This window comes from Impatiens glandulifera, chromosome 3 (genome assembly GCF_907164915.1).
Source record: "Impatiens glandulifera chromosome 3, dImpGla2.1, whole genome shotgun sequence".
Lineage (NCBI taxonomy): Eukaryota > Viridiplantae > Streptophyta > Magnoliopsida > Ericales > Balsaminaceae > Impatiens > Impatiens glandulifera.
The window spans coordinates 8,634,981-8,647,467 of NC_061864.1; the positions used below are offsets into that span (position 1 = coordinate 8,634,981).

The 12,487-nt window shown below is 29.3% G+C and overlaps 1 long non-coding RNA gene across 2 annotated transcripts; it reads right to left on the reverse strand.

Annotated features, from left to right (window-relative positions):
• Window positions 1-460: 460 nt before the first annotated feature.
• Window positions 461-8,105, reverse strand: LOC124929362. 2 transcript variants are annotated; one of them, XR_007098640.1, is made up of 3 exons: window positions 2,276-8,105; window positions 2,042-2,096; window positions 461-1,883 (listed from the first exon to the last, which is right to left on the reverse strand). It is a non-coding gene; the product is annotated as an uncharacterized LOC124929362 (long non-coding RNA). The 2 variants fall into 2 exon arrangements; XR_007098639.1 differs by having other exon boundaries at window positions 461-2,096.
• Between the last annotated feature and the right edge of the window lie 4,382 nt (window positions 8,106-12,487).

The following is a 12,487-nucleotide window of genomic DNA, read 5'->3' on the forward strand; positions in this document are numbered from 1 at the left end:
GGGGGTTGATTCCCCTATTTTGAATGTCTTTAAGTTGAAATGTTGAAAATTTTAATAATAAAAAAAATATAAAACATTAAAATAAAAATTATGTTAAATCAGTTCAAAGAGAAAACAGATTAAGAAATCGAACAATAAATAGTTGATATTTTTTTTGCATAACTATTCATTTATTATCTGTTATTATTATATGTATACAAAAAAAAAGTTAAGTTAAGCCTCTACTGTTAGTTGTTAATGCAAATACAATTAACATTATTTGAAAATAAAAAATCGAACAATAGAAACTAGAAGAAACTGTTTCCAGGAAAAAGACAAAAAGATAGAAGCACATCATCTCACAAAATAAGAATATCATATATAGAAGATTATGAGTTCTGAGAGGAAAAAATTTTTAAATAGTAACAGTTACTTCTAAAGCAATAATTTAAATATATTTAATTAAATATAAATATATATATGACAAAATAATAACAGTGGTTACTTCTCAGCGAGATTGCCAAGATAGCAAAGCAAGTGCAAAATATTTGACGCAAGCAAATAGAAAGTAACATTTCTCCAAGTGAAACCAAGAATATAACAAATGAGTTTCATATATCAAATAAAACTCCCACATAAGCCACTAGCAGAGTTTCTTCTACCAAAGTGTGTCCCACACACAATAAACTCTCTTATGCATTAACAAAGGAGTGTTAGACAATTTTTCAGCAGCAGACATCAAGAAGCTTCTAACACCTACCCATTCACCAGTTGATTCATATCAAACAGAACATCATTAACACTCTTGCAGACCATCAAGACAAAGAGCTAAATGTCTATCATTGTGGAATAAGATATTTCCCAGGCAGAATATATATAGAGAATTCAGTTGGTTCACCACCCCTCCTCCTCCCAAAGAAGCCAAATAAGAGCTGCAGAATTAAGCAAAATGGGGTTGTTCCATGGAGATCTAGAGCATTCACAGTTCGTATATCATATATTCGCAAGTAACATCAATCAAAGGAGATTCTAACACCTCTTCCCAGCAGGAACAAACACTATTGCAGTCCTAGTATTTAGAATGATAAATTTCATTGAAGCACACCATCAAGAGAGTCCTAGTATATCATTGTGGAATATGACATTTCCCAGGCATCTCAATTAAATAACATCATCCAAAACAGTAAAATGCATTCTTAAATATATTTCCTTGTTCACCATTCCTCCCAGAAAGCCAAATAAGAACTGGAGAACTAAGCAAAACGGGTTTGATGGAAGCTTCGCAAGTAGCATCAATCTAAAATGATACCATAAAACCATAAACGGCAACTTTATACTTTTTGCTGATAATACTGGACATGACTGGTAATAATAACCAAGACACTTGAATGCACCAGTAAACTATGTCAAAATGCCACTACTTTTTGCTGAAAGTATTTGAATATGCAGAAAACATTATTATATAAGATTTTGGATGTGCACGAGTAAATTAGGTCAAAAGGCCACTTTTTGTTGAACGTATTGGATATGCTGGAAATTTTACTAGTATACTTGAAAGGAAAATGTGTACCATAAGAGACCATCCACAACTCCAAAATAAACCAATCCTGCATATCAGCTATCCATGACAAACAATAGATCGTGAAGGTCCAACCACCATATAAATCGTATATTTAGCACTGAAGAATATAACCAAAGCTGCCACCGTTATTGAAAAGGACAACTGAATGCACTTATCAAAAAACATTATTGAGCCAAAGACTTCATTAATTCAAATTGAGGCAAAACATTCTCCGAACCATCAATATAGCATTTGCATAAATGGAATGTCAATGTTGCCAACTAGATCATCAAACATAGGAAAGCAGGGAATTTCCGTCATAAAGATGACACCATCCAACCAACTGCATGGATATCAAGAAGCATTCCAGTAAAGGTACAAGATTAGGGATAAAACAAAAGAGTTCACCAAGTGTTCGTAGCCTTCCCTCAAATTGCCCTAGAACAACACTTGGATAGAAAGGAAAAGGAATAGCTAACATAATAGCAGGGAATAACTTACATGTATACCTTGCGGGATATAACATCATAGCTCACCTAAGAGAGGAAGTCCTTACCTACAAAGTCAATAGCGTGAAAGAACTTAAGGGCACCCTAGTGAATGTTATGTTGTGCGGAAAAGAACCACCGAGATGTAGATGACCCCATTCATGATAACCAACATTAAGGGCATCTACCAAGTTGTCCAAAAATTGAGAAACGCAACCTACAAAGTCAATAGCGTGAAAGAACTTACAGGCATCCTAGTGAATGTTATGTTGTGTGGAAGAACAACCGAGATGTAGATGACCCCATCCCTAATAACCAACATTAAAGGCATCTACCAAGTTGTCCAAAAATTGAGAAACGCTAGACAAAGATACAAGGGACAGTAGCTAGCTCCAAAGCAGTGAAGGAACATAGCACTCAATAAACATGAAAAAACTTGCTACACCAGGTTGTAGTAGTATCAAAGTCAACAACAGAGATAACATTATCAAAGTTATCCAATGCTATATTATGAAAGTTGGTTTTCTGTAGAGTAAATATAAGAGGAACTTTAAATCAGTAAGAGGTCAACAACAACTCCAAAATAAAACAATCCCTACATATCAACTTTCCATGACAAGCAATAAATAAAGTACAAACCATATGTTTAGCACCGTAGAAACTAACCAAGCTCAATAGAAAAGGATGGACTTGCAGCAGACAATAAGATCAAACTTATCCAAGGAGAAAGTTTTTACAAGTCCAGCGCAGGGAAGAACTTAAAAGGTACCTCCTGAAGGCAAAATAATTGGTGTACAAAAATACAATTCTAATGTCACTTATCAAAACAAATTTAAAATTTACCAAAGGGTGGGCGTGCTGAAGATGACACCAACATGATAACCAACTGCAAGAGCATGTACGCTCTAGCATCCAAAATTAGAGAAACATTCTATTACAGGAAAACATTAAGGGAGTAAATCTACAGAGATCATCAAGAATGCATCTTCACCCCTCAAAATACCTTAGAATATAAGACAAAGGAAAATGACTTTTCAATAACCAGTAAGAACTTACAGGTGCTTTTGCAGGCTAGAATATGGAAAGCTTTTCTAAAAAGAAAGTTCCTACAACGTCAACAGGGAAAACTTATAGGTGTACCCTTACAAGCTAAAATGTCAAAATTATGCAATAAGGAAGTATTTATTATCAATAAAATTCTACTAGACAAACACAAAATGAACCAATTTTTTTTTATAAAATATGATAAACGAATACAAAAGATTAGTGAAACTACCCAAATAATGACCTAATACTGCAAGGTGAGCAAAAATATCATGTACTCTCTCTAACTAAGATTAAACATTTGGCAAGTTAAAGGGAAGATAATAGAGAGAGAGAGAGAGTTCAAACCAGGCAGGAAAAACTCCATAAAGCTCTCTATATCTGTACAAAATAGAAGAGGGAAAATCCAAATTTTGAGAGATCTTGAAAATGGATCCAAAACATCATGAAAATCTAGTCACTTAAATAATTTTGAAGAAGCACTGTGATCTATCTGAGAGAAAAAATCCTGATTAAAAGGTTCAATTTTCACAAGCCAAGATGATCGTCGTAAAATGAAGAAATTACACGAGATAGAGGTTTAACTGGCGGAGGCGCGGAGCAAAGAGACAACATGTCATTAAAATCATCTAGAAAGGAAAATTAAATTGTATGTAGTAAATTAAATTGAGAACATGAGTATATGAATGTTGTAAAGGCTGAAATTGGGAAGATATCAAAAGACTAGTAGCCAATATTTATCTCAGGTTCTCCATCATCCAAGGAAAGAATATATAAAAGAAGAACAACAAAAATTTACCACGAAGGAAACACTATATTTTATATAGACTAATCTTGATGAAATAACACAAAGGAAGGCTCTATTTGAAGACCAGGGCAACCGAGATCAGATAAATTGTTTAAAATTATAGAGATAGCATCCTCCATCCTAAAAACACAAGAGCAAATTATATTATATCATAAATTAATGATGAAATAACACAAAATGAGAACTTTTAAGGACTCTATTTGAAGACGGTAATCAAACCGGATAATTTGGTTGAAAGATTGTTAGATCCACTCATGGAGTTCGCATCATTAAGCAATCCTAAAATCACAAGTGAAAAATATATTTTACATGAAAGACTATTTTGTGGGGAAATAACACAAAATATGAACTCAATGACTATTTGAAGATCAGGAAAAAAAAAACGGATGACTTCAATTGAAGGAGAATGCATCTGCCATCATCACCTACCTTATGAAGTATTATTCTTAGTCATAACACATAAACAATTATATCAATGGGGAATAAATTAAAAGATACCCCATAACCAGAAGTCAGAAGATAGTTAGTTTATATTTCATCCATCCATTTGCCAAATAGATAGTCCAGAGACAGGTTGAATATTCACCACTCCACGATCCAAAGAAAAAATTATCCTATCAAGGTCAATAAGAACACATCATATCTTAGCTAAGAAGTATTCTTTATCATAATCAATACACAAATAAATATATCAAGGGTTAACAAATCCAAAGACAACCATAACCAGAAGCCTGTTTTTAATAACATCCGTCCATCAGCCCAATTGAACATCTAGCCAGGCTTGAACATTGACCACTCCACGATCCAAGGAAAAATTAATCCTACGCCAATAAGAACACAACCACCGCATACCTATAAACTTTTCTAATCATAATCAAATTACTAAGTGAATAAATTCAAAGTTTAGACGGATAAGCCTGTTCTTTTTATATCCAATTGTTCATCCATAGAGTGTCCAGGATTGAATAGTACTCCAAATCCTCCGTTATATAACATAAAGGCAACCTAAGGGAAGTAAGAAGAACAAGTCATCTCCTACCTATAATAATCCCAATCATAATTTAATATCACAAAATAGGAATTTGAATACTGTCATAACCAGAGGCCTGCTTTTTCCAAATTGTCAATCATCCCAACATAAAAGCCAACCTTCCAACCAAGACAACCAAAAACAAAATTATCCTCTTCCTGTTTGTTAACCCTAATATAAAAAAATAACATAAACACAACATCTTAATATTATAAACTAAAAGTCCACCACAACATCTTAATATTATAAACTAAAAGTCCACCGTAACGATAATTAAGAATTTATCTCCAAGTTTTTCACCACCTACAACACCAAGAAAATCAAATTATTCCTTCCCTTATTGGTAAATCGTGATCCGAAAGGAAATAATTGAAAACCGACATGGAAAGACCTAGGGTAAATAGTTAGAGATATCGGGAATAGAGGATTTAATTGTATCTACTACGCTTCTTGATCCAGGGATAAAAACACCGACGACAACCTGACAATAATAGTTCTCCCTAAAAGCATAACAATTTATTCTCAGTCATAACACACAAAAACATACGTCAATGGGGAATAAATTAAAAGATACCCCCATAACCAGAAGTCAGAAGATAGTTAGTTTATATTTCATCCATCCATTTGCCAAATAGATTGTGCAGGGACAGGTTGAATATTCACCACTCCACGATCCAAATAAAAAATTATCCTATCAAGGTCAATAAGAACACATCATATCTTAGCTAAGAAGTATTCTTTATCATAATCAATACACAAATAAATATATCAAGGGTGAACAAATCCAAAGACAACCATAACCAGAAGCCTGTTTTAATTAACATCCATCCATCAGCCCAATTGAACATCTAGCCAGGCTTGAACATTGACCACTCCACGATCCAAGGAAAAATTAACCCTACGCCAATAAGAACACAACCACCGCATACCTATAAACTTTTCTAATCATAATCAAATTACTAAGTGAATAAATTCAAAATTTAGACGGATAAGCCTGTTCTTTTTATATCCAGTCGTTCATCCAGTGTCCAGGATTGAATAGTACTCCCATTCCTCCGTTATATAACACAAAGGCAACCTAAGGCAAGTAAGAAGAACAAGTCATCTCCTACCTATAATAACCCTAATCATAAATTAATATCACAAAATAGGAATTTGAATACTGTCATAACCAGAGGCCTGCTTTTTCCAAATTGTCCATCATCCCAACATAAAAGTCAACCTTCCAACCAAGACAACCAAAAACAAAATTATCCTCTTCCTGTTTGTTAACCCTAATATAAAAAATAACATAAAAACAACATCTTAATATTATAAACTAAAAGTCCACCGTAAAGAGAATTAAGAATTTATCTCCAAGTTTTTCACCACCTACAACACCAAGAAAATCAAATTATTCTTTCCCTTATTGGTAAATCGTGATCCGGAAGGAAATAATTGAAAACCGACATGGAAAGACCTAGGGTAAATAGTTAGAGATATCGGGAATAGAGGATTTAATTGTATCTACTACGCTTCTTGATCCAGGGATAAAAACACCGACGACAACCTGACAATAAAAGTTCTCCCTAAAAGCATAACAATTTATTCTCAGTCATAACACACAAAAACATATGTCAATGGGGAATAAATTAAAAGATACCCCATAACCAGAAGTCAGAAGATAGTTAGTTTATATTTCATCCATCCATTTGCCAAATAGATTGTGCAGAGACAGGTTGAATATTCACCACTCCACGATCCAAAGAAAAAATTATCCTATCAAGGTCAATAAGAACACATCATATCTTAGCTAAGAAGTATTCTTTATCATAATCAATACACAAATAAATATATCAAGGGTGAACAAATCCAAAGACAACCATAACCAGAAGCCTGTTTTTAATAACATCCGTCCATCAGCCCAATTGCACATCTATCCAGGCTTGAACATTAACTACTCCACGATCCAAGGAAAAATTAATCCTACGCCAATAAGAACACAACCACAGCATACCTATAAACTTTTCTAATCATAATCAAATTACTAAGTGAATAAATTCAAAGTTTAGACGGATAAGCCTGTTCTTTTTATATCCAGTTGTTCATCCATAGAGTGTCCAGGATTGAATAGTACTCCCATTCCTCCGTTATATAACATAAAGGCAACCTAAGGCAAGTAAGAAGAACAAGTCATCTCCTACCTATAATAACCCTAATCATAATTTAATATCACAAAATAGGAATTTGAATACTGTCATAACCAGAGGCCTGCTTTTTCCAAATTGTCCATCATCCCAACATAAAAGTCAACCTTCCAACCAAGACAACCAAAAACAAAATTATCCTCTTCCTGTTTGTTAACCCTAATATAAAAAATAACATAAAAACGACATCTTAATATTATAAACTAAACTAAAAGTCCACCGAGAATCAAGAATTTATCTCCAAGTTTTTCACCACCAATAAGCAAATTATTCTGAATCCCTTATTGGTAAATCGTGATTGATCCGGAAGGAAATAATTGAAAACCGTCAGCCATATGGAAAGACCTAGGTAAATAGTTAGAGGTATCGGGAATAGAGGATTTAATTGTATCTACTACGCTTCTTGATCCAGGGATAGAACCATCGAAGATGACCTGTCAATAATAGTTCTCCCTAAAAACTAACCTAATCCGCATAGCCAACCATAACAAGAGTTGATAGATAGACGTTCTTAACAATCTGCAGAAGAAAATGTTCGACGCAAGAAACGGATCACATATACTAAACTTATTGAAAAAACAAGACCTGTCATCTCAGATCATAACTCCTTCAGCCAGAGTAATCAACAACCTGCGGTCAGTTAAGAGAAGAAAAGGTGGACGATAGAAATAGATCATAGATACTAGCCGATGATGAATCAATAAGATCGATGATGAATCAATAAGATCGATGATGAATCAATAAGATCGATGATGAATCAACAATAAGATCGATAATGAATCAACAATAAGATCGATAATGAATCAACAATAAGATCGATGATGAATCAATAAGATCGATGATGAATCAATAAGATCGATGATGAATCAACAATAAGATCGATAATGAATCAACAATAAGATCGATGATGAATCAATAAGATCGGCGAAGAGAAGAAGATCTCGAATTGCCGGAAACAAAAGTTTGATTGAGGAAGGAAACCAGGCAGCGAAGTTGGATGGATGCCTAATGAAGGCACAAATTGTTTCAAGGAAAACCGTGTGTATTTATTATTATATAGAGGATTGAGAGAAAAGTAGCTTGTCAATATTGACAGCTATTCTTTTGATCGGACGGCTGTAATATTTAATTTATATAATAAGTCGGTTTTGGGTTCAAAGCTTAGGATCAACGCGGCGGTACAGCTCAAGAATTAACAAATATATTATATTATATAATATTAAATTAAACAAAATCCAGCTTCTTTCCATCCTTATCTCTTTAGGCTACGTGTTTATATAAGGTAAAAATTGTAATTGTAATGAATATTAAATATATATATATATATGTAAATTGTAATGAATTTTAAAAAATATATATATATATATATGTAAATTGTAATGAATTTTAAAAATTTGATTGAAAATATAAGACGTAATATAAATGTTATAAGTTTATAATTTGTGTTGGGTAGATAATATAAAATTCATAATAAAATATTATTTTAATTATATTAATTTATTTTTATCTTTGTTAATTGTTATTTTAATATTATTTCTAATTAAATTTATTAATATTTTAAATATTTCAATTTTATTTTAATTAGCTTGAATATTATATCAAATAAATAAATAATAATATAATTATGTTATTATTTTAAATTACTGTAATAATATTATATAAAAATAAATAACTAGTATTATTTCATAATTTAGTTTAAAATTTGAGATAATATATTTTTAAATTATTAAACTAATAAGTATTTAACAAGATAGATAATAATTATAATTAATAATTATAATATTATTATTTTTATACTACTAATTATAAAATAAACTTTAATTTTCTTATTAAAAATAAATTATTTTTTAATTATTTAAATTCTTAAATAATAAGATTTATAAAATAAATTTATTTTCTAAAAAAATAAGTAATATATATTGGAATTAAAAAATTTTGAAAGATTAAATAAATGTTAATATTAAAAAAGTTGGACAAAATAATTAATAAAAATAAATTAAAATTTTAGTATTGTATTGTACTAAAATTAATAAAAAGAAACAAAATATTATTTTAAAATTAAATTATATCATTATTAAAAAAATATCAAACTTAAAATTAAATTTTTTTTTGTTATTATAAAAGATATACTTTGTTTTATAAAATAAATTGAAAAAAAAAATAACAAATTAATATTAAAATTAAATTATATCATTATTAAAAAAAAGAAACAAAATATTATTTTAAAATTAAATTATATCATTATTAAAAAAAATTAAAATGATCAAACTAAAAAATAATTTTTTTATTATAAAAGATACAAATTATATATAAAATAAATTGAAAAAAAAAAGAATGGACAAATTAATATTTTGATAAATTTTTAGATAAGATTATTTTTAATAAATATAATTATTTTATTTTCTAATAAAATTAAATTTTTTAGTTGCATATATACTTGAAAAAAAAAGTTTCAAATTATACTATTAAAAAAATATGTAAACCAGTTTCTTCAGTAATAAAAATAATGTACAAAAATATAAGATTTATAAGATATATAATTACCAACGTTTTGTTCAATTTTAAATTATTCAAATAACCTAATAAAATCAAACATTATTTCAATTATTAAAATACTTATTATTTTAAATTATAATTTTTTATTTTATTTATATATATTAATAATTTTAAAGTTTTTTTTTAAAAAAAAATCATAATGTCTTTAATATCGATATCAATCATCAATTTTTTTTTTCTCTCCAAGTTATCTATATGTGATATATATAATGATTTTTTTTCTTCTTTTCATAGAATGTCTATCAAAATTAATGGAAATCTATTATTTCATTTTTTTTTTGTTGTTGATAACATTATGCAATATCCCGTATTTGCATTAATAATATTCAATTGTTTTTTAATTAAAAATCTTTAAAGAACCCGAATAAAATATTATGTGACATTTCTTTTTCTAAGAGATTGTTTGGATTAGGGATTTTTAAAAACTTATAGGGAGAAAAAAATAATGATTGGTGATGATTTTGAGAAGGTGATAATTATTTTTGATAAAAATATTTAAAAGGTATTAATATATATAAATAAAATAAAAAATAATAATTTAAAATAGATGGTATTTTAGTATTTTGGTTATTGATTTGAATGATTTGATAGATAAAAAGGGAGTAAAGTGATATTTGATTTTGTATGAGTTTTTTTTAAAACTCATACCGATCAAGACCCAAAAGTTCTCTCAATCACAAGTATGATGGACGAGTATAATTTATTAAACGCCTCTTTTACATTATAATAAATGTTGTTGTTGTGACAAAATTGATGCGTGTGATATGAGATATAGTGATATGGTGCATATAACCCGCTATATATATATATATTATGATGCTTGATTTTTAAAGTGTCCGGATTATCGGGTCGAGAGATGTGGTTAATTTAAATATATATATAAGTGTAAATGAATCATTGGGTCGGATTGTGTTGACCCGCACATAAACTTAAAAAGGTTAAAAAACAATTTAAATATGCTATAAGTATGGTTCGAACTTTCAACCTAACAAAACAAATACAACTCTTTAACCAATTAAGCTAATAATAATTTATTTTTTAAATTCAACACCAAATTTCATGAACGTTGAACATTTTAACAATATAATTTCAATTTTTTAACTAACTAATTTATTTCAATTTTTTTAACTAAATAATCTACACATATATATATAATGATGCTTAATTTTTAAAGTGTCTAGATTGCCGGTAGGAATGACAATGGGGCGCTTCAGGGCGGGGAATGCAATTATCATCCCCGCCCCATTTTAATTTCGGTGATTTTTTTAATACCATCCTTTGGTTTTTTTCGATTTTGGGGAATCCCGCGGGATACCATTAATATTTTTTTTAAAAAATAAATAAATAAAAATTATACAACAAAATTATATAAACGATTTTTTTAATATAATATATATTGTAATATATTAAAATTTTATATTATTATAAAGAAATAACTTTACTACTCTTATAAAATATAGTAAATAAATAAATATATTGGTAATTTAATATATTTAATTATGTTTATGGTATTCGGGGCAGAATCGGGGTGAAATAAGTGCGGGGCGGGGGACGCAAATACCATTCTCGCCCCATCCCTGTTCGGTTTTGGGAAAAAACTGGCCCAAACGTGGCAATTCGGTTCGGTTTTTGTAGGGCGTTTTCAAATTGTCATCCTTAATTGTCAGGTCGAGAGCTGTGATTAATTTGAATATATATGTGAGAGTAAATGGATACTTGAGTCGAGTAGTGAGTTGACCCGCCCATAAACTTAGACGGTTAAAAATAAAATTAAATATGCTATAGGTATGGTTCGAACTTGCAACCTAACAAAACAAGTACATCCCATTAACCAACTAGGTTAATAACACTTTATATTTTAAATTCAACACCAAATTTGATGAACTTGGGACATTTTAACAATATAAGTTCAATTTTGTAACTAACTAATCTCTCTATATATAATGATGCTCAATTTTGAAAGTGTTGATTGTCGGGTGGGTAGAGAGCTGTGGTTAATTTGGATATATATGTGAGAGTAAATAGATACTTGGGTCGGATTGTAGGTTGACCCGCCCATAATTTAGAACGGTTAAAAATAAAATTAAATATGTTATAAGTATGGTTCAAACTTGCTACCTAACCAAAATAAGTACAATCATTTGACCAACTAAGTTAATAACACTTTATATTTTAAATTTAACACTAAATTTGATGAACGCGGGACATTTTAATAATATAAGTTTAACTTTTTAACTAACTAATTTATATATATATATGCTTAATTTTTAAAGTGTTCGGATTGCCGGGTAGAGAATTATGATTAATTTGAATATATATAAAAGTAAATTAATACTTAAATTGAATTATGAGTTGACCCGTTCATACATCTTTTTATTGCAATTATATTAAATACAAAGATATATACTAGTTTTTAAGTAAGATACAAATATCTTTGCGCATACGTAAGAAGTTGGAAAAGCACAAATTGTTTCTAGGAAAACCGTGTGTAATAGTTGCCAATATTGACAGCTATACTTTTGATTGGACGGCTATAATATTTTATTTATATAATAAGTCGGTTCAAAGCTTAGGATCAACACGGTATTATATATTGTAAATTAAAAAATAAGCTTAGGATCAACACGGTAAATAAACTAGTTTTCTTTAAGTTAAAATCAATCTGCATATGTTCCATCCTTATCTATTTAATAAGAAAAAAAAAATATTTTAAAATTAATATTTTTTCATTATATTATCTTAATTAATTTAAAAAATGGTCAAATTTTAAAATAAAAAACATTTTACTTTTTTTAAACATAAAAGTTTGATACCAAATTTACAAATAATATTATT